At 42.4% G+C, this 24617-nt stretch overlaps 22 non-coding genes across 22 annotated transcripts; all 22 read right to left on the bottom strand.

Annotated features, from left to right (window-relative positions):
• Positions 1–530: 530 nt before the first annotated feature.
• Positions 531–649, bottom strand: LOC148315388 (5S ribosomal RNA). The gene has a single exon (XR_015841092.1). It is a non-coding gene; the product is annotated as a 5S ribosomal RNA (ribosomal RNA).
• A 992-nt stretch (positions 650–1641) lies between these two features.
• On the bottom strand, positions 1642–1760 carry LOC148315387 (5S ribosomal RNA). Its single transcript, XR_015841001.1, has one exon. It is a non-coding gene; the product is annotated as a 5S ribosomal RNA (ribosomal RNA).
• Positions 1761–2752: 992 nt separating this feature from the next.
• Positions 2753–2871, bottom strand: LOC148315386 (5S ribosomal RNA). The gene has a single exon (XR_015841000.1). It is a non-coding gene; the product is annotated as a 5S ribosomal RNA (ribosomal RNA).
• A 992-nt stretch (positions 2872–3863) lies between these two features.
• LOC148315385 (5S ribosomal RNA) lies at positions 3864–3982 on the bottom strand. The gene has a single exon (XR_015840999.1). It is a non-coding gene; the product is annotated as a 5S ribosomal RNA (ribosomal RNA).
• Positions 3983–4974: 992 nt separating this feature from the next.
• On the bottom strand, positions 4975–5093 carry LOC148315384 (5S ribosomal RNA). The gene has a single exon (XR_015840998.1). It is a non-coding gene; the product is annotated as a 5S ribosomal RNA (ribosomal RNA).
• Positions 5094–6085: 992 nt separating this feature from the next.
• On the bottom strand, positions 6086–6204 carry LOC148315383 (5S ribosomal RNA). Its single transcript, XR_015840997.1, has one exon. It is a non-coding gene; the product is annotated as a 5S ribosomal RNA (ribosomal RNA).
• Positions 6205–7341: 1137 nt separating this feature from the next.
• On the bottom strand, positions 7342–7460 carry LOC148315382 (5S ribosomal RNA). The gene has a single exon (XR_015841174.1). It is a non-coding gene; the product is annotated as a 5S ribosomal RNA (ribosomal RNA).
• Positions 7461–8452: 992 nt separating this feature from the next.
• Positions 8453–8571, bottom strand: LOC148315381 (5S ribosomal RNA). The gene has a single exon (XR_015840996.1). It is a non-coding gene; the product is annotated as a 5S ribosomal RNA (ribosomal RNA).
• Positions 8572–9563: 992 nt separating this feature from the next.
• Positions 9564–9682, bottom strand: LOC148315380 (5S ribosomal RNA). Its single transcript, XR_015841091.1, has one exon. It is a non-coding gene; the product is annotated as a 5S ribosomal RNA (ribosomal RNA).
• Positions 9683–10674: 992 nt separating this feature from the next.
• On the bottom strand, positions 10675–10793 carry LOC148315379 (5S ribosomal RNA). The gene has a single exon (XR_015840995.1). It is a non-coding gene; the product is annotated as a 5S ribosomal RNA (ribosomal RNA).
• Positions 10794–11785: 992 nt separating this feature from the next.
• LOC148315378 (5S ribosomal RNA) lies at positions 11786–11904 on the bottom strand. Its single transcript, XR_015841090.1, has one exon. It is a non-coding gene; the product is annotated as a 5S ribosomal RNA (ribosomal RNA).
• A 992-nt stretch (positions 11905–12896) lies between these two features.
• LOC148315377 (5S ribosomal RNA) lies at positions 12897–13015 on the bottom strand. The gene has a single exon (XR_015840994.1). It is a non-coding gene; the product is annotated as a 5S ribosomal RNA (ribosomal RNA).
• Positions 13016–14007: 992 nt separating this feature from the next.
• On the bottom strand, positions 14008–14126 carry LOC148315376 (5S ribosomal RNA). Its single transcript, XR_015841089.1, has one exon. It is a non-coding gene; the product is annotated as a 5S ribosomal RNA (ribosomal RNA).
• Positions 14127–15118: 992 nt separating this feature from the next.
• On the bottom strand, positions 15119–15237 carry LOC148315375 (5S ribosomal RNA). The gene has a single exon (XR_015840992.1). It is a non-coding gene; the product is annotated as a 5S ribosomal RNA (ribosomal RNA).
• A 992-nt stretch (positions 15238–16229) lies between these two features.
• Positions 16230–16348, bottom strand: LOC148315374 (5S ribosomal RNA). The gene has a single exon (XR_015841165.1). It is a non-coding gene; the product is annotated as a 5S ribosomal RNA (ribosomal RNA).
• A 992-nt stretch (positions 16349–17340) lies between these two features.
• Positions 17341–17459, bottom strand: LOC148315373 (5S ribosomal RNA). The gene has a single exon (XR_015840991.1). It is a non-coding gene; the product is annotated as a 5S ribosomal RNA (ribosomal RNA).
• A 992-nt stretch (positions 17460–18451) lies between these two features.
• LOC148315372 (5S ribosomal RNA) lies at positions 18452–18570 on the bottom strand. The gene has a single exon (XR_015840990.1). It is a non-coding gene; the product is annotated as a 5S ribosomal RNA (ribosomal RNA).
• Positions 18571–19562: 992 nt separating this feature from the next.
• LOC148315371 (5S ribosomal RNA) lies at positions 19563–19681 on the bottom strand. Its single transcript, XR_015840989.1, has one exon. It is a non-coding gene; the product is annotated as a 5S ribosomal RNA (ribosomal RNA).
• Positions 19682–20673: 992 nt separating this feature from the next.
• Positions 20674–20792, bottom strand: LOC148315370 (5S ribosomal RNA). Its single transcript, XR_015840988.1, has one exon. It is a non-coding gene; the product is annotated as a 5S ribosomal RNA (ribosomal RNA).
• Positions 20793–21929: 1137 nt separating this feature from the next.
• On the bottom strand, positions 21930–22048 carry LOC148315369 (5S ribosomal RNA). Its single transcript, XR_015840987.1, has one exon. It is a non-coding gene; the product is annotated as a 5S ribosomal RNA (ribosomal RNA).
• Positions 22049–23040: 992 nt separating this feature from the next.
• LOC148315368 (5S ribosomal RNA) lies at positions 23041–23159 on the bottom strand. The gene has a single exon (XR_015841164.1). It is a non-coding gene; the product is annotated as a 5S ribosomal RNA (ribosomal RNA).
• A 992-nt stretch (positions 23160–24151) lies between these two features.
• On the bottom strand, positions 24152–24270 carry LOC148315367 (5S ribosomal RNA). Its single transcript, XR_015840986.1, has one exon. It is a non-coding gene; the product is annotated as a 5S ribosomal RNA (ribosomal RNA).
• Between the last annotated feature and the right edge of the window lie 347 nt (positions 24271–24617).

The following is a 24617-nucleotide window of genomic DNA, read 5'->3' as shown; positions in this document are numbered from 1 at the left end:
GTACCATTTATTTGACATTATTTAAATTAAATTGGAATAAATGGAAGAATAAAGTGGAACTAATAAAATAAGAACCAATGATATAACCAGTGAAGCTAAAAAAAATGAATGAAGCTTCTCCACACCTGCTAATTGCCACATTAACTATACTTCCCTTTATTGCATTCAGTAAACACCATTTTTTTAAATTGATTCATTAACTTTTTATTTAGTAAACACTCACTGCACCAACCCAACCGGACTGCATCGGGTCATCTGTCTGCTACACCTGTAGACTACGAGAGTCCCCTTTTGGTCTTAATGTGGAGCTCCGGAGCCACACTCAAGTCTCCAGACACGCATTTGCAAATTGCCACACGCATTTGCGAGTCGTCCACGGCGAGACTGTAGCAACACCCAAAGGCAGGGGACGCTGAATGTTGGCATTTTGTGCTCTCAGCCTGTCAGGCGAATATGTGGAAATTTATAAAAAAGCAGCTCGCATACTTGCTTACATTTGTCAAAAGTTTTTTTTATTTTTGCGGTGCAAAAGCTTACAGCACCTGGTATTCCCAGGCGGTCTCCCATCCAAGTACTAACCAGGCCCGACCCTGCTTAGCTTCCGAGATCGGAGGAGATCGGGCGTTCTCAGGGTAGTATGGCCGTAAGCAAGAATTCCTTTCAAAATTTTGCATTTTATACATGTTGTCTTTATTGTGGCAAATACTTCAATCCAAAAATACGTAACAAGAATCTGAAACTATAACCACAGTCACAAATGTGTCACAACAATCTACAATGCATGATTGAAGTCACAGATATATGACAAATATCAGCAAATGTGTACAATGATTTGTTGGCACATACACATGGTTAAATGCGGACAAAAATCCGTGGATGGGCGACCTGTAAAAACGGGACCTTTTCTTACAGGTGACGTTTGCTACAGTCCTGCCGCGTACGACTCGCAAATGCGTGTGCTGATTTGCAAATGCGTGTCAGGAGACTTGTGTGTGGCTCCGTAGCTACACATTCGGACCACATGGGGGCACTAATATTATACCAGCCCCGTACCACCAATATATACACCAATAACTTGGGGGGGCGTTCACTGCTATCCACCCATGGTCATGTACCATTTATTTGACATTATTTAAATTAAATTGGAATAAATGGAAGAATAAAGTGGAACTAATAAAATAAGAACCAATGATATAACCAGTGAAGCTAAAAAAAATGAATGAAGCTTCTCCACACCTGCTAATTGCCACATTAACTATACTTCCCTTTATTGCATTCAGTAAACACCATTTTTTAAAATTGATTCATTAACTTTTTATTTAGTAAACACTCACTGCACCAACCCAACCGGACTGCATCGGGTCATCTGTCTGCTACACCTGTAGACTACGAGAGTCCCCTTTTGGTCTTAATGTGGAGCTCCGGAGCCACACTCAAGTCTCCAGACACGCATTTGCAAATTGCCACACGCATTTGCGAGTCGTCCACGGCGAGACTGTAGCAACACCCAAAGGCAGGGGACGCTGAATGTTGGCATTTTGTGCTCTCAGCCTGTCAGGCGAATATGTGGAAATTTATAAAAAAGCAGCTCGCATACTTGCTTACATTTGTCAAAAGTTTTTTTTATTTTTGCGGTGCAAAAGCTTACAGCACCTGGTATTCCCAGGCGGTCTCCCATCCAAGTACTAACCAGGCCCGACCCTGCTTAGCTTCCGAGATCGGACGAGATCGGGCGTTCTCAGGGTAGTATGGCCGTAAGCGAGAATTCCTTTCAAAATTTTGCATTTTATACATGTTGTCTTTATTGTGGCAAATACTTCAATCCAAAAATACGTAACAAGAATCTGAAACTATAACCACAGTCACAAATGTGTCACAACAATCTACAATGCATGATTGAAGTCACAGATATATGACAAATATCAGCAAATGTGTACAATGATTTGTTGGCACATACACATGGTTAAATGCGGACAAAAATCCGTGGATGGGCGACCTGTAAAAACGGGACCTTTTCTTACAGGTGACGTTTGCTACAGTCCTGCCGCGGACGACTCGCAAATGCGTGTGCTGATTTGCAAATGCGTGTCAGGAGACTTGTGTGTGGCTCCGTAGCTACACATTCGGACCACATGGGGGCACTAATATTATACCAGCCCCGTACCACCAATATATACACCAATAACTTGGGGGGGCGTTCACTGCTATCCACCCATGGTCATGTACCATTTATTTGACATTATTTAAATTAAATTGGAATAAATGGAAGAATAAAGTGGAACTAATAAAATAAGAACCAATGATATAACCAGTGAAGCTAAAAAAAATGAATGAAGCTTCTCCACACCTGCTAATTGCCACATTAACTATACTTCCCTTTATTGCATTCAGTAAACACCATTTTTTAAAATTGATTCATTAACTTTTTATTTAGTAAACACTCACTGCACCAACCCAACCGGACTGCATCGGGTCATCTGTCTGCTACACCTGTAGACTACGAGAGTCCCCTTTTGGTCTTAATGTGGAGCTCCGGAGCCACACTCAAGTCTCCAGACACGCATTTGCAAATTGCCACACGCATTTGCGAGTCGTCCACGGCGAGACTGTAGCAACACCCAAAGGCAGGGGACGCTGAATGTTGGCATTTTGTGCTCTCAGCCTGTCAGGCGAATATGTGGAAATTTATAAAAAAGCAGCTCGCATACTTGCTTACATTTGTCAAAAGTTTTTTTTATTTTTGCGGTGCAAAAGCTTACAGCACCTGGTATTCCCAGGCGGTCTCCCATCCAAGTACTAACCAGGCCCGACCCTGCTTAGCTTCCGAGATCGGACGAGATCGGGCGTTCTCAGGGTAGTATGGCCGTAAGCGAGAATTCCTTTCAAAATTTTGCATTTTATACATGTTGTCTTTATTGTGGCAAATACTTCAATCCAAAAATACGTAACAAGAATCTGAAACTATAACCACAGTCACAAATGTGTCACAACAATCTACAATGCATGATTGAAGTCACAGATATATGACAAATATCAGCAAATGTGTACAATGATTTGTTGGCACATACACATGGTTAAATGCGGACAAAAATCCGTGGATGGGCGACCTGTAAAAACGGGACCTTTTCTTACAGGTGACGTTTGCTACAGTCCTGCCGCGGACGACTCGCAAATGCGTGTGCTGATTTGCAAATGCGTGTCAGGAGACTTGTGTGTGGCTCCGTAGCTACACATTCGGACCACATGGGGGCACTAATATTATACCAGCCCCGTACCACCAATATATACACCAATAACTTGGGGGGGCGTTCACTGCTATCCACCCATGGTCATGTACCATTTATTTGACATTATTTAAATTAAATTGGAATAAATGGAAGAATAAAGTGGAACTAATAAAATAAGAACCAATGATATAACCAGTGAAGCTAAAAAAAATGAATGAAGCTTCTCCACACCTGCTAATTGCCACATTAACTATACTTCCCTTTATTGCATTCAGTAAACACCATTTTTTAAAATTGATTCATTAACTTTTTATTTAGTAAACACTCACTGCACCAACCCAACCGGACTGCATCGGGTCATCTGTCTGCTACACCTGTAGACTACGAGAGTCCCCTTTTGGTCTTAATGTGGAGCTCCGGAGCCACACTCAAGTCTCCAGACACGCATTTGCAAATTGCCACACGCATTTGCGAGTCGTCCACGGCGAGACTGTAGCAACACCCAAAGGCAGGGGACGCTGAATGTTGGCATTTTGTGCTCTCAGCCTGTCAGGCGAATATGTGGAAATTTATAAAAAAGCAGCTCGCATACTTGCTTACATTTGTCAAAAGTTTTTTTTATTTTTGCGGTGCAAAAGCTTACAGCACCTGGTATTCCCAGGCGGTCTCCCATCCAAGTACTAACCAGGCCCGACCCTGCTTAGCTTCCGAGATCGGACGAGATCGGGCGTTCTCAGGGTAGTATGGCCGTAAGCGAGAATTCCTTTCAAAATTTTGCATTTTATACATGTTGTCTTTATTGTGGCAAATACTTCAATCCAAAAATACGTAACAAGAATCTGAAACTATAACCACAGTCACAAATGTGTCACAACAATCTACAATGCATGATTGAAGTCACAGATATATGACAAATATCAGCAAATGTGTACAATGATTTGTTGGCACATACACATGGTTAAATGCGGACAAAAATCCGTGGATGGGCGACCTGTAAAAACGGGACCTTTTCTTACAGGTGACGTTTGCTACAGTCCTGCCGCGGACGACTCGCAAATGCGTGTGCTGATTTGCAAATGCGTGTCAGGAGACTTGTGTGTGGCTCCGTAGCTACACATTCGGACCACATGGGGGCACTAATATTATACCAGCCCCGTACCACCAATATATACACCAATAACTTGGGGGGGCGTTCACTGCTATCCACCCATGGTCATGTACCATTTATTTGACATTATTTAAATTAAATTGGAATAAATGGAAGAATAAAGTGGAACTAATAAAATAAGAACCAATGATATAACCAGTGAAGCTAAAAAAAATGAATGAAGCTTCTCCACACCTGCTAATTGCCACATTAACTATACTTCCCTTTATTGCATTCAGTAAACACCATTTTTTAAAATTGATTCATTAACTTTTTATTTAGTAAACACTCACTGCACCAACCCAACCGGACTGCATCGGGTCATCTGTCTGCTACACCTGTAGACTACGAGAGTCCCCTTTTGGTCTTAATGTGGAGCTCCGGAGCCACACTCAAGTCTCCAGACACGCATTTGCAAATTGCCACACGCATTTGCGAGTCGTCCACGGCGAGACTGTAGCAACACCCAAAGGCAGGGGACGCTGAATGTTGGCATTTTGTGCTCTCAGCCTGTCAGGCGAATATGTGGAAATTTATAAAAAAGCAGCTCGCATACTTGCTTACATTTGTCAAAAGTTTTTTTTATTTTTGCGGTGCAAAAGCTTACAGCACCTGGTATTCCCAGGCGGTCTCCCATCCAAGTACTAACCAGGCCCGACCCTGCTTAGCTTCCGAGATCGGACGAGATCGGGCGTTCTCAGGGTAGTATGGCCGTAAGCGAGAATTCCTTTCAAAATTTTGCATTTTATACATGTTGTCTTTATTGTGGCAAATACTTCAATCCAAAAATACGTAACAAGAATCTGAAACTATAACCACAGTCACAAATGTGTCACAACAATCTACAATGCATGATTGAAGTCACAGATATATGACAAATATCAGCAAATGTGTACAATGATTTGTTGGCACATACACATGGTTAAATGCGGACAAAAATCCGTGGATGGGCGACCTGTAAAAACGGGACCTTTTCTTACAGGTGACGTTTGCTACAGTCCTGCCGCGGACGACTCGCAAATGCGTGTGCTGATTTGCAAATGCGTGTCAGGAGACTTGTGTGTGGCTCCGTAGCTACACATTCGGACCACATGGGGGCACTAATATTATACCAGCCCCGTACCACCAATATATACACCAATAACTTGGGGGGGCGTTCACTGCTATCCACCCATGGTCATGTACCATTTATTTGACATTATTTAAATTAAATTGGAATAAATGGAAGAATAAAGTGGAACTAATAAAATAAGAACCAATGATATAACCAGTGAAGCTAAAAAAAATGAATGAAGCTTCTCCACACCTGCTAATTGCCACATTAACTATACTTCCCTTTATTGCATTCAGTAAACACCATTTTTTAAAATTGATTCATTAACTTTTTATTTAGTAAACACTCACTGCACCAACCCAACCGGACTGCATCGGGTCATCTGTCTGCTACACCTGTAGACTACGAGAGTCCCCTTTTGGTCTTAATGTGGAGCTCCGGAGCCACACTCAAGTCTCCAGACACGCATTTGCAAATTGCCACACGCATTTGCGAGTCGTCCACGGCGAGACTGTAGCAACACCCAAAGGCAGGGGACGCTGAATGTTGGCATTTTGTGCTCTCAGCCTGTCAGGCGAATATGTGGAAATTTATAAAAAAGCAGCTCGCATACTTGCTTACATTTGTCAAAAGTTTTTTTTATTTTTGCGGTGCAAAAGCTTACAGCACCTGGTATTCCCAGGCGGTCTCCCATCCAAGTACTAACCAGGCCCGACCCTGCTTAGCTTCCGAGATCGGACGAGATCGGGCGTTCTCAGGGTAGTATGGCCGTAAGCGAGAATTCCTTTCAAAATTTTGCATTTTATACATGTTGTCTTTATTGTGGCAAATACTTCAATCCAAAAATACGTAACAAGAATCTGAAACTATAACCACAGTCACAAATGTGTCACAACAATCTACAATGCATGATTGAAGTCACAGATATATGACAAATATCAGCAAATGTGTACAATGATTTGTTGGCACATACACATGGTTAAATGCGGACAAAAATCCGTGGATGGGCGACCTGTAAAAACGGGACCTTTTCTTACAGGTGACGTTTGCTACAGTCCTGCCGCGGACGACTCGCAAATGCGTGTGCTGATTTGCAAATGCGTGTCAGGAGACTTGTGTGTGGCTCCGTAGCTACACATTCGGACCACATGGGGGCACTAATATTATACCAGCCCCGTACCACCAATATATACACCAATAACTTGGGGGGGCGTTCACTGCTATCCACCCATGGTCATGTACCATTTATTTGACATTATTTAAATTAAATTGGAATAAATGGAAGAATAAAGTGGAACTAATAAAATAAGAACCAATGATATAACCAGTGAAGCTAAAAAAAATGAATGAAGCTTCTCCACACCTGCTAATTGCCACATTAACTATACTTCCCTTTATTGCATTCAGTAATGGTACTGAATTCCATTGCACTGTCTTCTTTATTTATCTAATTTATATATTTGTCTGTATTATTGTTGTATTGCACTGGAGAGGGGAGCCCTCTAATCTCGTTGCACACTTGAGTACAATGACAATAAAGGGATTTCTATTCTAAACACCATTTTTTAAAATTGATTCATTAACTTTTTATTTAGTAAACACTCACTGCACCAACCCAACCGGACTGCATCGGGTCATCTGTCTGCTACACCTGTAGACTACGAGAGTCCCCTTTTGGTCTTAATGTGGAGCTCCGGAGCCACAGTCAAGTCTCCAGACACGCATTTGCAAATTGCCACACGCATTTGCGAGTCGTCCACGGCGAGACTGTAGCAACACCCAAAGGCAGGGGACGCTGAATGTTGGCATTTTGTGCTCTCAGCCTGTCAGGCGAATATGTGGAAATTTATAAAAAAGCAGCTCGCATACTTGCTTACATTTGTCAAAAGTTTTTTTTATTTTTGCGGTGCAAAAGCTTACAGCACCTGGTATTCCCAGGCGGTCTCCCATCCAAGTACTAACCAGTCCCGACCCTGCTTAGCTTCCGAGATCGGACGAGATCGGGCGTTCTCAGGGTAGTATGGCCGTAAGCGAGAATTCCTTTCAAAATTTTGCATTTTATACATGTTGTCTTTATTGTGGCAAATACTTCAATCCAAAAATACGTAACAAGAATCTGAAACTATAACCACAGTCACAAATGTGTCACAACAATCTACAATGCATGATTGAAGTCACAGATATATGACAAATATCAGCAAATGTGTACAATGATTTGTTGGCACATACACATGGTTAAATGCGGACAAAAATCCGTGGATGGGCGACCTGTAAAAACGGGACCTTTTCTTACAGGTGACGTTTGCTACAGTCCTGCCGCGGACGACTCGCAAATGCGTGTGCTGATTTGCAAATGCGTGTCAGGAGACTTGTGTGTGGCTCCGTAGCTACACATTCGGACCACATGGGGGCACTAATATTATACCAGCCCCGTACCACCAATATATACACCAATAACTTGGGGGGGCGTTCACTGCTATCCACCCATGGTCATGTACCATTTATTTGACATTATTTAAATTAAATTGGAATAAATGGAAGAATAAAGTGGAACTAATAAAATAAGAACCAATGATATAACCAGTGAAGCTAAAAAAAATGAATGAAGCTTCTCCACACCTGCTAATTGCCACATTAACTATACTTCCCTTTATTGCATTCAGTAAACACCATTTTTTAAAATTGATTCATTAACTTTTTATTTAGTAAACACTCACTGCACCAACCCAACCGGACTGCATCGGGTCATCTGTCTGCTACACCTGTAGACTACGAGAGTCCCCTTTTGGTCTTAATGTGGAGCTCCGGAGCCACACTCAAGTCTCCAGACACGCATTTGCAAATTGCCACACGCATTTGCGAGTCGTCCACGGCGAGACTGTAGCAACACCCAAAGGCAGGGGACGCTGAATGTTGGCATTTTGTGCTCTCAGCCTGTCAGGCGAATATGTGGAAATTTATAAAAAAGCAGCTCGCATACTTGCTTACATTTGTCAAAAGTTTTTTTTATTTTTGCGGTGCAAAAGCTTACAGCACCTGGTATTCCCAGGCGGTCTCCCATCCAAGTACTAACCAGGCCCGACCCTGCTTAGCTTCCGAGATCGGACGAGATCGGGCGTTCTCAGGGTAGTATGGCCGTAAGCGAGAATTCCTTTCAAAATTTTGCATTTTATACATGTTGTCTTTATTGTGGCAAATACTTCAATCCAAAAATACGTAACAAGAATCTGAAACTATAACCACAGTCACAAATGTGTCACAACAATCTACAATGCATGATTGAAGTCACATATATATGACAAATATCAGCAAATGTGTACAATGATTTGTTGGCACATACACATGGTTAAATGCGGACAAAAATCCGTGGATGGGCGACCTGTAAAAACGGGACCTTTTCTTACAGGTGACGTTTGCTACAGTCCTGCCGCGGACGACTCGCAAATGCGTGTGCTGATTTGCAAATGCGTGTCAGGAGACTTGTGTGTGGCTCCGTAGCTACACATTCGGACCACATGGGGGCACTAATATTATACCAGCCCCGTACCACCAATATATACACCAATAACTTGGGGGGGCGTTCACTGCTATCCACCCATGGTCATGTACCATTTATTTGACATTATTTAAATTAAATTGGAATAAATGGAAGAATAAAGTGGAACTAATAAAATAAGAACCAATGATATAACCAGTGAAGCTAAAAAAAATGAATGAAGCTTCTCCACACCTGCTAATTGCCACATTAACTATACTTCCCTTTATTGCATTCAGTAAACACCATTTTTTTAAATTGATTCATTAACTTTTTATTTAGTAAACACTCACTGCACCAACCCAACCGGACTGCATCGGGTCATCTGTCTGCTACACCTGTAGACTACGAGAGTCCCCTTTTGGTCTTAATGTGGAGCTCCGGAGCCACACTCAAGTCTCCAGACACGCATTTGCAAATTGCCACACGCATTTGCGAGTCGTCCACGGCGAGACTGTAGCAACACCCAAAGGCAGGGGACGCTGAATGTTGGCATTTTGTGCTCTCAGCCTGTCAGGCGAATATGTGGAAATTTATAAAAAAGCAGCTCGCATACTTGCTTACATTTGTCAAAAGTTTTTTTTATTTTTGCGGTGCAAAAGCTTACAGCACCTGGTATTCCCAGGCGGTCTCCCATCCAAGTACTAACCAGGCCCGACCCTGCTTAGCTTCCGAGATCGGAGGAGATCGGGCGTTCTCAGGGTAGTATGGCCGTAAGCAAGAATTCCTTTCAAAATTTTGCATTTTATACATGTTGTCTTTATTGTGGCAAATACTTCAATCCAAAAATACGTAACAAGAATCTGAAACTATAACCACAGTCACAAATGTGTCACAACAATCTACAATGCATGATTGAAGTCACAGATATATGACAAATATCAGCAAATGTGTACAATGATTTGTTGGCACATACACATGGTTAAATGCGGACAAAAATCCGTGGATGGGCGACCTGTAAAAACGGGACCTTTTCTTACAGGTGACGTTTGCTACAGTCCTGCCGCGTACGACTCGCAAATGCGTGTGCTGATTTGCAAATGCGTGTCAGGAGACTTGTGTGTGGCTCCGTAGCTACACATTCGGACCACATGGGGGCACTAATATTATACCAGCCCCGTACCACCAATATATACACCAATAACTTGGGGGGGCGTTCACTGCTATCCACCCATGGTCATGTACCATTTATTTGACATTATTTAAATTAAATTGGAATAAATGGAAGAATAAAGTGGAACTAATAAAATAAGAACCAATGATATAACCAGTGAAGCTAAAAAAAATGAATGAAGCTTCTCCACACCTGCTAATTGCCACATTAACTATACTTCCCTTTATTGCATTCAGTAAACACCATTTTTTAAAATTGATTCATTAACTTTTTATTTAGTAAACACTCACTGCACCAACCCAACCGGACTGCATCGGGTCATCTGTCTGCTACACCTGTAGACTACGAGAGTCCCCTTTTGGTCTTAATGTTGAGCTCCGGAGCCACACTCAAGTCTCCAGACACGCATTTGCAAATTGCCACACGCATTTGCGAGTCGTCCACGGCGAGACTGTAGCAACACCCAAAGGCAGGGGACGCTGAATGTTGGCATTTTGTGCTCTCAGCCTGTCAGCCGAATATGTGGAAATTTATAAAAAAGCAGCTCGCACACTTGCTTACATTTGTCAAAAGTTTTTTTTATTTTTGCGGTGCAAAAGCTTACAGCACCTGGTATTCCCAGGCGGTCTCCCATCCAAGTACTAACCAGGCCCGACCCTGCTTAGCTTCCGAGATCGGACGAGATCGGGCGTTCTCAGGGTAGTATGGCCGTAAGCGAGAATTCCTTTCAAAATTTTGCATTTTATACATGTTGTCTTTATTGTGGCAAATACTTCAATCCAAAAATACGTAACAAGAATCTGAAACTATAACCACAGTCACAAATGTGTCACAACAATCTACAATGCATGATTGAAGTCACATATATATGACAAATATCAGCAAATGTGTACAATGATTTGTTGGCACATACACATGGTTAAATGCGGACAAAAATCCGTGGATGGGCGACCTGTAAAAACGGGACCTTTTCTTACAGGTGACGTTTGCTACAGTCCTGCCGCGGACGACTCGCAAATGCGTGTGCTGATTTGCAAATGCGTGTTAGGAGACTTGTGTGTGGCTCCGTAGCTACACATTCGGACCACATGGGGGCACTAATATTATACCAGCCCCGTACCACCAATATATACACCAATAACTTGGGGGGGCGTTCACTGCTATCCACCCATGGTCATGTACCATTTATTTGACATTATTTAAATTAAATTGGAATAAATGGAAGAATAAAGTGGAACTAATAAAATAAGAACCAATGATATAACCAGTGAAGCTAAAAAAAATGAATGAAGCTTCTCCACACCTGCTAATTGCCACATTAACTATACTTCCCTTTATTGCATTCAGTAAACACCATTTTTTTAAATTGATTCATTAACTTTTTATTTAGTAAACACTCACTGCACCAACCCAACCGGACTGCATCGGGTCATCTGTCTGCTACACCTGTAGACTACGAGAGTCCCCTTTTGGTCTTAATGTGGAGCTCCGGAGCCACACTCAAGTCTCCAGACACGCATTTGCAAATTGCCACACGCATTTGCGAGTCGTCCACGGCGAGACTGTAGCAACACCCAAAGGCAGGGGACGCTGAATGTTGGCATTTTGTGCTCTCAGCCTGTCAGGCGAATATGTGGAAATTTATAAAAAAGCAGCTCGCATACTTGCTTACATTTGTCAAAAGTTTTTTTTATTTTTGCGGTGCAAAAGCTTACAGCACCTGGTATTCCCAGGCGGTCTCCCATCCAAGTACTAACCAGGCCCGACCCTGCTTAGCTTCCGAGATCGGAGGAGATCGGGCGTTCTCAGGGTAGTATGGCCGTAAGCAAGAATTCCTTTCAAAATTTTGCATTTTATACATGTTGTCTTTATTGTGGCAAATACTTCAATCCAAAAATACGTAACAAGAATCTGAAACTATAACCACAGTCACAAATGTGTCACAACAATCTACAATGCATGATTGAAGTCACAGATATATGACAAATATCAGCAAATGTGTACAATGATTTGTTGGCACATACACATGGTTAAATGCGGACAAAAATCCGTGGATGGGCGACCTGTAAAAACGGGACCTTTTCTTACAGGTGACGTTTGCTACAGTCCTGCCGCGTACGACTCGCAAATGCGTGTGCTGATTTGCAAATGCGTGTCAGGAGACTTGTGTGTGGCTCCGTAGCTACACATTCGGACCACATGGGGGCACTAATATTATACCAGCCCCGTACCACCAATATATACACCAATAACTTGGGGGGGCGTTCACTGCTATCCACCCATGGTCATGTACCATTTATTTGACATTATTTAAATTAAATTGGAATAAATGGAAGAATAAAGTGGAACTAATAAAATAAGAACCAATGATATAACCAGTGAAGCTAAAAAAAATGAATGAAGCTTCTCCACACCTGCTAATTGCCACATTAACTATACTTCCCTTTATTGCATTCAGTAAACACCATTTTTTAAAATTGATTCATTAACTTTTTATTTAGTAAACACTCACTGCACCAACCCAACCGGACTGCATCGGGTCATCTGTCTGCTACACCTGTAGACTACGAGAGTCCCCTTTTGGTCTTAATGTTGAGCTCCGGAGCCACACTCAAGTCTCCAGACACGCATTTGCAAATTGCCACACGCATTTGCGAGTCGTCCACGGCGAGACTGTAGCAACACCCAAAGGCAGGGGACGCTGAATGTTGGCATTTTGTGCTCTCAGCCTGTCAGCCGAATATGTGGAAATTTATAAAAAAGCAGCTCGCACACTTGCTTACATTTGTCAAAAGTTTTTTTTATTTTTGCGGTGCAAAAGCTTACAGCACCTGGTATTCCCAGGCGGTCTCCCATCCAAGTACTAACCAGGCCCGACCCTGCTTAGCTTCCGAGATCGGACGAGATCGGGCGTTCTCAGGGTAGTATGGCCGTAAGCGAGAATTCCTTTCAAAATTTTGCATTTTATACATGTTGTCTTTATTGTGGCAAATACTTCAATCCAAAAATACGTAACAAGAATCTGAAACTATAACCACAGTCACAAATGTGTCACAACAATCTACAATGCATGATTGAAGTCACATATATATGACAAATATCAGCAAATGTGTACAATGATTTGTTGGCACATACACATGGTTAAATGCGGACAAAAATCCGTGGATGGGCGACCTGTAAAAACGGGACCTTTTCTTACAGGTGACGTTTGCTACAGTCCTGCCGCGGACGACTCGCAAATGCGTGTGCTGATTTGCAAATGCGTGTCAGGAGACTTGTGTGTGGCTCCGTAGCTACACATTCGGACCACATGGGGGCACTAATATTATACCAGCCCCGTACCACCAATATATACACCAATAACTTGGGGGGGCGTTCACTGCTATCCACCCATGGTCATGTACCATTTATTTGACATTATTTAAATTAAATTGGAATAAATGGAAGAATAAAGTGGAACTAATAAAATAAGAACCAATGATATAACCAGTGAAGCTAAAAAAAATGAATGAAGCTTCTCCACACCTGCTAATTGCCACATTAACTATACTTCCCTTTATTGCATTCAGTAAACACCATTTTTTTAAATTGATTCATTAACTTTTTATTTAGTAAACACTCACTGCACCAACCCAACCGGACTGCATCGGGTCATCTGTCTGCTACACCTGTAGACTACGAGAGTCCCCTTTTGGTCTTAATGTGGAGCTCCGGAGCCACACTCAAGTCTCCAGACACGCATTTGCAAATTGCCACACGCATTTGCGAGTCGTCCACGGCGAGACTGTAGCAACACCCAAAGGCAGGGGACGCTGAATGTTGGCATTTTGTGCTCTCAGCCTGTCAGGCGAATATGTGGAAATTTATAAAAAAGCAGCTCGCATACTTGCTTACATTTGTCAAAAGTTTTTTTTATTTTTGCGGTGCAAAAGCTTACAGCACCTGGTATTCCCAGGCGGTCTCCCATCCAAGTACTAACCAGGCCCGACCCTGCTTAGCTTCCGAGATCGGAGGAGATCGGGCGTTCTCAGGGTAGTATGGCCGTAAGCAAGAATTCCTTTCAAAATTTTGCATTTTATACATGTTGTCTTTATTGTGGCAAATACTTCAATCCAAAAATACGTAACAAGAATCTGAAACTATAACCACAGTCACAAATGTGTCACAACAATCTACAATGCATGATTGAAGTCACAGATATATGACAAATATCAGCAAATGTGTACAATGATTTGTTGGCACATACACATGGTTAAATGCGGACAAAAATCCGTGGATGGGCGACCTGTAAAAACGGGACCTTTTCTTACAGGTGACGTTTGCTACAGTCCTGCCGCGTACGACTCGCAAATGCGTGTGCTGATTTGCAAATGCGTGTCAGGAGACTTGTGTGTGGCTCCGTAGCTACACATTCGGACCACATGGGGGCACTAATATTATACCAGCCCCGTACCACCAATATATACACCAATAACTTGGGGGGGCGTTCACTGCTATCCACCCATGGTCATGTACCATTTATTTGACATTATTTAAATTAAATTGGAATAAATGGAAGAATAAAGTGGAACTAATAAAATAAGAACCAATGATATAACCAGTGAAGCTAAAAAAAATGAATGAAGCTTCTCCACACCTGCTAATTGCCACATTAACTATACTTCCCTTTATTGCATTCAGTAAACACCATTTTTTAAAATTGATTCATTAACTTTTTATTTAGTAAACACTCACTGCACCAACCCAACCGGACTGCATCGGGTCATCTGTCTGCTACACCTGTAGACTACGAGAGTCCCCTTTTGGTCTTAATGTTGAGCTCCGGAGCCACACTCAAGTCTCCAGACACGCATTTGCAAATTGCCACACGCATTTGCGAGTCGTCCACGGCGAGACTGTAGCAACACCCAAAGGCAGGGGACGCTGAATGTTGGCATTTTGTGCTCTCAGCCTGTCAGCCGAATATGTGGAAATTTATAAAAAAGCAGCTCGCACACTTGCTTACATTTGTCAAAAGTTTTTTTTATTTTTGCGGTGCAAAAGCTTACAGCACCTGGTATTCCCAGGCGGTCTCCCATCCAAGTACTAACCAGGCCCGACCCTGCTTAGCTTCCGAGATCGGACGAGATCGGGCGTTCTCAGGGTAGTATGGCCGTAAGCGAGAATTCCTTTCAAAATTTTGCATTTTATACATGTTGTCTTTATTGTGGCAAATACTTCAATCCAAAAATACGTAACAAGAATCTGAAACTATAACCACAGTCACAAATGTGTCACAACAATCTACAATGCATGATTGAAGTCACAGATATATGACAAATATCAGCAAATGTGTACAATGATTTGTTGGCACATACACATGGTTAAATGCGGACAAAAATCCGTGGATGGGCGACCTGTAAAAACGGGACCTTTTCTTACAGGTGACGTTTGCGACAGTCCTGCCGCGGACGATTCGCAAATGCGTGTGCTGATTTGCAAATGCGTGTCAGGAGACTTGTGTGTGGCTCCGTAGCTACACATTCGGACCACATGGGGGCACTAATATTATACCAGCCCCGTACCACCAATATATACACCAATAACTTGGGGGGGCGTTCACTGCTATCCACCCATGGTCATGTACCATTTATTTGACATTATTTAAATTAAATTGGAATAAATGGAAGAATAAAGTGGAACTAATAAAATAAGAACCAATGATATAACCAGTGAAGCTAAAAAAAATGAATGAAGCTTCTCCACACCTGCTAATTGCCACATTAACTATACTTCCCTTTATTGCATTCAGTAAACACCATTTTTTTTAATTGATTCATTAACTTTTTATTTAGTAAACACTCACTGCACCAACCCAACCGGACTGCATCGGGTCATCTGTCTGCTACACCTGTCGACTACGAGAGTCCCCTTTTGGTCTTAATGTTGAACTCCGGAGCCACACTCAAGTCTCCAGACACGCATTTGCAAATTGCCACACGCATTTGCGAGTCGTCCACGGCGAGACTGTAGCAACACCCAAAGGCAGGGGACGCTGAATGTTGGCATTTTGTGCTCTCAGCCTGTCAGGCGAATATGTGGAAATTTATAAAAAAGCAGCTCGCATACTTGCTTACATTTGTCAAAAGTTTTTTTTATTTTTGCGGTGCAAAAGCTTACAGCACCTGGTATTCCCAGGCGGTCTCCCATCCAAGTACTAACCAGGCCCGACCCTGCTTAGGTTCCGAGATCGGACGAGATCGGGCGTTCTCAGGGTAGTATGGCCGTAAGCGAGAATTCCTTTCAAAATTTTGCATTTTATACATGTTGTCTTTATTGTGGCAAATACTTCAATCCAAAAATACGTAACAAGAATCTGAAACTATAACCACAGTCACAAATGTGTCACAACAATCTACAATGCATGATTGAAGTCACAGATATATGACAAATATCAGCAAATGTGTACAATGATTTGTTGGCACATACACATGGTTAAATGCGGACAAAAATCCGTGGATGGGCGACCTGTAAAAACGGGACCTTTTCTTACAGGTGACGTTTGCTACAGTCCTGCCGCGGACGACTCGCAAATGCGTGTGCTGATTTGCAAATGCGTGTCAGGAGACTTGTGTGTGGCTCCGTAGCTACACATTCGGACCACATGGGGGCACTAATATTATACCAGCCCCGTACCACCAATATATACACCAATAACTTGGGGGGGCGTTCACTGCTATCCACCCATGGTCATGTACCATTTATTTGACATTATTTAAATTAAATTGGAATAAATGGAAGAATAAAGTGGAACTAATAAAATAAGAACCAATGATATAACCAGTGAAGCTAAAAAAAATGAATGAAGCTTCTCCACACCTGCTAATTGCCACATTAACTATACTTCCCTTTATTGCATTCAGTAAACACCATTTTTTAAAATTGATTCATTAACTTTTTATTTAGTAAACACTCACTGCACCAACCCAACCGGACTGCATCGGGTCATCTGTCTGCTACACCTGTAGACTACGAGAGTCCCCTTTTGGTCTTAATGTGGAGCTCCGGAGCCACACTCAAGTCTCCAGACACGCATTTGCAAATTGCCACACGCATTTGCGAGTCGTCCACGGCGAGACTGTAGCAACACCCAAAGGCAGGGGACGCTGAATGTTGGCATTTTGTGCTCTCAGCCTGTCAGGCGAATATGTGGAAATTTATAAAAAAGCAGCTCGCATACTTGCTTACATTTGTCAAAAGTTTTTTTTATTTTTGCGGTGCAAAAGCTTACAGCACCTGGTATTCCCAGGCGGTCTCCCATCCAAGTACTAACCAGGCCCGACCCTGCTTAGCTTCCGAGATCGGACGAGATCGGGCGTTCTCAGGGTAGTATGGCCGTAAGCGAGAATTCCTTTCAAAATTTTGCATTTTATACATGTTGTCTTTATTGTGGCAAATACTTCAATCCAAAAATACGTAACAAGAATCTGAAACTATAACCACAGTCACAAATGTGTCACAACAATCTACAATGCATGATTGAAGTCACAGATATATGACAAATATCAGCAAATGTGTACAATGATTTGTTGGCACATACACATGGTTAAATGCGGACAAAAATCCGTGGATGGGCGACCTGTAAAAACGGGACCTTTTCTTACAGGTGACGTTTGCTACAGTCCTGCCGCGGACGACTCGCAAATGCGTGTGCTGATTTGCAAATGCGTGTCAGGAGACTTGTGTGTGGCTCCGTAGCTACACATTCGGACCACATGGGGGCACTAATATTATACCAGCCCCGTACCACCAATATATACACCAATAACTTGGGGGGGCGTTCACTGCTATCCACCCATGGTCATGTACCATTTATTTGACATTATTTAAATTAAATTGGAATAAATGGAAGAATAAAGTGGAACTAATAAAATAAGAACCAATGATATAACCAGTGAAGCTAAAAAAAATGAATGAAGCTTCTCCACACCTGCTAATTGCCACATTAACTATACTTCCCTTTATTGCATTCAGTAAACACCATTTTTTAAAATTGATTCATTAACTTTTTATTTAGTAAACACTCACTGCACCAACCCAACCGGACTGCATCGGGTCATCTGTCTGCTACACCTGTAGACTACGAGAGTCCCCTTTTGGTCTTAATGTGGAGCTCCGGAGCCACACTCAAGTCTCCAGACACGCATTTGCAAATTGCCACACGCATTTGCGAGTCGTCCACGGCGAGACTGTAGCAACACCCAAAGGCAGGGGACGCTGAATGTTGGCATTTTGTGCTCTCAGCCTGTCAGGCGAATATGTGGAAATTTATAAAAAAGCAGCTCGCATACTTGCTTACATTTGTCAAAAGTTTTTTTTATTTTTGCGGTGCAAAAGCTTACAGCACCTGGTATTCCCAGGCGGTCTCCCATCCAAGTACTAACCAGGCCCGACCCTGCTTAGCTTCCGAGATCGGACGAGATCGGGCGTTCTCAGGGTAGTATGGCCGTAAGCGAGAATTCCTTTCAAAATTTTGCATTTTATACATGTTGTCTTTATTGTGGCAAATACTTCAATCCAAAAATACGTAACAAGAATCTGAAACTATAACCACAGTCACAAATGTGTCACAACAATCTACAATGCATGATTGAAGTCACAGATATATGACAAATATCAGCAAATGTGTACAATGATTTGTTGGCACATACACATGGTTAAATGCGGACAAAAATCCGTGGATGGGCGACCTGTAAAAACGGGACCTTTTCTTACAGGTGACGTTTGCTACAGTCCTGCCGCGGACGACTCGCAAATGCGTGTGCTGATTTGCAAATGCGTGTCAGGAGACTTGTGTGTGGCTCCGTAGCTACACATTCGGACCACATGGGGGCACTAATATTATACCAGCCCCGTACCACCAATATATACACCAATAACTTGGGGGGGCGTTCACTGCTATCCACCCATGGTCATGTACCATTTATTTGACATTATTTAAATTAAATTGGAATAAATGGAAGAATAAAGTGGAACTAATAAAATAAGAACCAATGATATAACCAGTGAAGCTAAAAAAAATGAATGAAGCTTCTCCACACCTGCTAATTGCCACATTAACTATACTTCCCTTTATTGCATTCAGTAAACACCATTTTTTAAAATTGATTCATTAACTTTTTATTTAGTAAACACTCACTGCACCAACCCAACCGGACTGCATCGGGTCATCTGTCTGCTACACCTGTAGACTACGAGAGTCCCCTTTTGGTCTTAATGTGGAGCTCCGGAGCCACACTCAAGTCTCCAGACACGCATTTGCAAATTGCCACACGCATTTGCGAGTCGTCCACGGCGAGACTGTAGCAACACCCAAAGGCAGGGGACGCTGAATGTTGGCATTTTGTGCTCTCAGCCTGTCAGGCGAATATGTGGAAATTTATAAAAAAGCAGCTCGCATACTTGCTTACATTTGTCAAAAGTTTTTTTTATTTTTGCGGTGCAAAAGCTTACAGCACCTGGTATTCCCAGGCGGTCTCCCATCCAAGTACTAACCAGGCCCGACCCTGCTTAGCTTCCGAGATCGGACGAGATCGGGCGTTCTCAGGGTAGTATGGCCGTAAGCGAGAATTCCTTTCAAAATTTTGCATTTTATACATGTTGTCTTTATTGTGGCAAATACTTCAATCCAAAAATACGTAACAAGAATCTGAAACTATAACCACAGTCACAAATGTGTCACAACAATCTACAATGCATGATTGAAGTCACAGATATATGACAAATATCAGCAAATGTGTACAATGATTTGTTGGCACATACACATGGTTAAATGCGGACAAAAATCCGTGGATGGGCGACCTGTAAAAACGGGACCTTTTCTTACAGGTGACGTTTGCTACAGTCCTGCCGCGGACGACTCGCAAATGCGTGTGCTGATTTGCAAATGCGTGTCAGGAGACTTGTGTGTGGCTCCGTAGCTACACATTCGGACCACATGGGGGCACTAATATTATACCAGCCCCGTACCACCAATATATACACCAATAACTTGGGGGGGCGTTCACTGCTATCCACCCATGGTCATGTACCATTTATTTGACATTATTTAAATTAAATTGGAATAAATGGAAGAATAAAGTGGAACTAATAAAATAAGAACCAATGATATAACCAGTGAAGCTAAAAAAAATGAATGAAGCTTCTCCACACCTGCTAATTGCCACATTAACTATACTTCCCTTTATTGCATTCAGTAAACACCATTTTTTTAAATTGATTCATTAACTTTTTATTTAGTAAACACTCACTGCACCAACCCAACCGGACTGCATCGGGTCATCTGTCTGCTACACCTGTAGACTACGAGAGTCCCCTTTTGGTCTTAATGTGGAGCTCCGGAGCCACACTCAAGTCTCCAGACACGCATTTGCAAATTGCCACACGCATTTGCGAGTCGTCCACGGCGAGACTGTAGCAACACCCAAAGGCAGGGGACGCTGAATGTTGGCATTTTGTGCTCTCAGCCTGTCAGGCGAATATGTGGAAATTTATAAAAAAGCAGCTCGCATACTTGCTTACATTTGTCAAAAGTTTTTTTTATTTTTGCGGTGCAAAAGCTTACAGCACCTGGTATTCCCAGGCGGTCTCCCATCCAAGTACTAACCAGGCCCGACCCTGCTTAGCTTCCGAGATCGGACGAGATCGGGCGTTCTCAGGGTAGTATGGCCGTAAGCGAGAATTCCTTTCAAAATTTTGCATTTTATACATGTTGTCTTTATTGTGGCAAATACTTCAATCCAAAAATACGTAACAAGAATCTGAAACTATAACCACAGTCACAAATGTGTCACAACAATCTACAATGCATGATTGAAGTCACAGATATATGACAAATATCAGCAAATGTGTACAATGATTTGTTGGCACATACACATGGTTAAATGCGGACAAAAATCCGTGGATGGGCGACCTGTAAAAACGGGACCTTTTCTTACAGGTGACGTTTGCTACAGTCCTGCCGCGGACGACTCGCAAATGCGTGTGCTGATTTGCAAATGCGTGTCAGGAGACTTGTGTGTGGCTCCGTAGCTACACATTCGGACCACATGGGGGCACTAATATTATACCAGCCCCGTACCACCAATATATACACCAATAACTTGGGGGGGCGTTCACTGCTATCCACCCATGGTCATGTACCATTTATTTGACATTATTTAAATTAAATTGGAATAAATGGAAGAATAAAGTGGAACTAATAAAATAAGAACCAATGATATAACCAGTGAAGCTAAAAAAAATGAATGAAGCTTCTCCACACCTGCTAATTGCCACATTAACTATACTTCCCTTTATTGCATTCAGTAATGGTACTGAATTCCATTGCACTGTCTTCTTTATTTATCTAATTTATATATTTGTCTGTATTATTGTTGTATTGCACTGGAGAGGGGAGCCCTCTAATCTCGTTGCACACTTGAGTACAATGACAATAAAGGGATTTCTATTCTAAACACCATTTTTTAAAATTGATTCATTAACTTTTTATTTAGTAAACACTCACTGCACCAACCCAACCGGACTGCATCGGGTCATCTGTCTGCTACACCTGTAGACTACGAGAGTCCCCTTTTGGTCTTAATGTGGAGCTCCGGAGCCACAGTCAAGTCTCCAGACACGCATTTGCAAATTGCCACACGCATTTGCGAGTCGTCCACGGCGAGACTGTAGCAACACCCAAAGGCAGGGGACGCTGAATGTTGGCATTTTGTGCTCTCAGCCTGTCAGGCGAATATGTGGAAATTTATAAAAAAGCAGCTCGCATACTTGCTTACATTTGTCAAAAGTTTTTTTTATTTTTGCGGTGCAAAAGCTTACAGCACCTGGTATTCCCAGGCGGTCTCCCATCCAAGTACTAACCAGGCCCGACCCTGCTTAGCTTCCGAGATCGGACGAGATCGGGCGTTCTCAGGGTAGTATGGCCGTAAGCGAGAATTCCTTTCAAAATTTTGCATTTTATACATGTTGTCTTTATTGTGGCAAATACTTCAATCCAAAAATACGTAACAAGAATCTGAAACTATAACCACAGTCACAAATGTGTCACAACAATCTACAATGCATGATTGAAGTCACAGATATATGACAAATATCAGCAAATGTGTACAATGATTTGTTGGCACATACACATGGTTAAATGCGGACAAAAATCCGTAGATGGGCGACCTGTAAAAACGGGACCTTTTTTTACAGGTGACGTTTGCTACAGTCCTGCCGCGGACGACTCGCAAATGCGTGTGCTGATTTGCAAATGCGTGTCAGGAGACTTGTGTGTGGCTCCGTAGCTACACATTCGGACCACATGGGGGCACTAATATTATACCAGCCCCGTAACACCAATATATACACCAATAACTTGGGGGGGCGTTCACTGCTATCCACCCATGGTCATGTACCATTTATTTGACATTATTTAAATTAAATTGGAATAAATGGAAGAATAAAGTGGAACTAATAAAATAAGAACCAATGATATAACCAGTGAAGCTAAAAAAAATGAATGAAGCTTCTCCACACCTGCTAATTGCCACATTAACTATACTTCCCTTTATTGCATTCAGTAAACACCATTTTTTTTAATTGATTCATTAACTTTTTATTTAGTAAACACTCACTGCACCAACCCAACCGGACTGCATCGGGTCATCTGTCTGCTACACCTGTCGACTACGAGAGTCCCCTTTTGGTCTTAATGTTGAACTCCGGAGCCACACTCAAGTCTCCAGACACGCATTTGCAAATTGCCACACGCATTTGCGAGTCGTCCACGGCGAGACTGTAGCAACACCCAAAGGCAGGGGACGCTGAATGTTGGCATTTTGTGCTCTCAGCCTGTCAGGCGAATATGTGGAAATTTATAAAAAAGCAGCTCGCATACTTGCTTACATTTGTCAAAAGTTTTTTTTATTTTTGCGGTGCAAAAGCTTACAGCACCTGGTATTCCCAGGCGGTCTCCCATCCAAGTACTAACCAGGCCCGACCCTGCTTAGGTTCCGAGATCGGACGAGATCGGGCGTTCTCAGGGTAGTATGGCCGTAAGCGAGAATTCCTTTCAAAATTTTGCATTTTATACATGTTGTCTTTATTGTGGCAAATACTTCAATCCAAAAATACGTAACAAGAATCTGAAACTATAACCACAGTCACAAATGTGTCACAACAATCTACAATGCATGATTGAAGTCACAGATATATGACAAATATCAGCAAATGTGTACAATGATTTGTTGGCACATACACATGGTTAAATGCGGACAAAAATCCGTGGATGGGCGACCTGTAAAAACGGGACCTTTTCTTACAGGTGACGTTTGCTACAGTCCTGCCGCGGACGACTCGCAAATGCGTGTGCTGATTTGCAAATGCGTGTCAGGAGACTTGTGTGTGGCTCCGTAGCTACACATTCGGACCACATGGGGGCACTAATATTATACCAGCCCCGTACCACCAATATATACACCAATAACTTGGGGGGGCGTTCACTGCTATCCACCCATGGTCATGTACCATTTATTTGACATTATTTAAATTAAATTGGAATAAATGGAAGAATAAAGTGGAACTAATAAAATAAGAACCAATGATATAACCAGTGAAGCTAAAAAAAATGAATGAAGCTTCTCCACACCTGCTAATTGCCACATTAACTATACTTCCCTTTATTGCATTCAGTAAACACCATTTTTTAAAATTGATTCATTAACTTTTTATTTAGTAAACACTCACTGCACCAACCCAACCGGACTGCATCGGGTCATCTGTCTGCTACACCTGTAGACTACGAGAGTCCCCTTTTGGTCTTAATGTTGAGCTCCGGAGCCACACTCAAGTCTCCAGACACGCATTTGCAAATTGCCACACGCATTTGCGAGTCGTCCACGGCGAGACTGTAGCAACACCCAAAGGCAGGGGACGCTGAATGTTGGCATTTTGTGCTCTCAGCCTGTCAGCCGAATATGTGGAAATTTATAAAAAAGCAGCTCGCACACTTGCTTACATTTGTCAAAAGTTTTTTTTATTTTTGCGGTGCAAAAGCTTACAGCACCTGGTATTCCCAGGCGGTCTCCCATCCAAGTACTAACCAGGCCCGACCCTGCTTAGCTTCCGAGATCGGACGAGATCGGGCGTTCTCAGGGTAGTATGGCCGTAAGCGAGAATTCCTTTCAAAATTTTGCATTTTATACATGTTGTCTTTATTGTGGCAAATACTTCAATCCAAAAATACGTAACAAGAATCTGAAACTATAACCACAGTCACAAATGTGTCACAACAATCTACAATGCATGATTGAAGTCACAGATATATGACAAATATCAGCAAATGTGTACAATGATTTGTTGGCACATACACATGGTTAAATGCGGACAAAAATCCGTGGATGGGCGACCTGTAAAAACGGGACCTTTTCTTACAGGTGACGTTTGCGACAGTCCTGCCGCGGACGACTCGCAAATGCGTGTGCTGATTTGCAAATGCGTGTCAGGAGACTTGTGTGTGG

The sequence above is a fragment of the Idiotropiscis lumnitzeri genome, unplaced genomic scaffold (assembly GCF_059441095.1).
Source record: "Idiotropiscis lumnitzeri isolate Australia: NSW breed Sydney's pygmy pipehorse unplaced genomic scaffold, RoL_Ilum_1.0 HiC_scaffold_114, whole genome shotgun sequence".
Taxonomy (NCBI): Eukaryota; Metazoa; Chordata; class Actinopteri; order Syngnathiformes; family Syngnathidae; genus Idiotropiscis; species Idiotropiscis lumnitzeri.
This window is presented reverse-complemented; position numbering and strand designations above follow the sequence as displayed.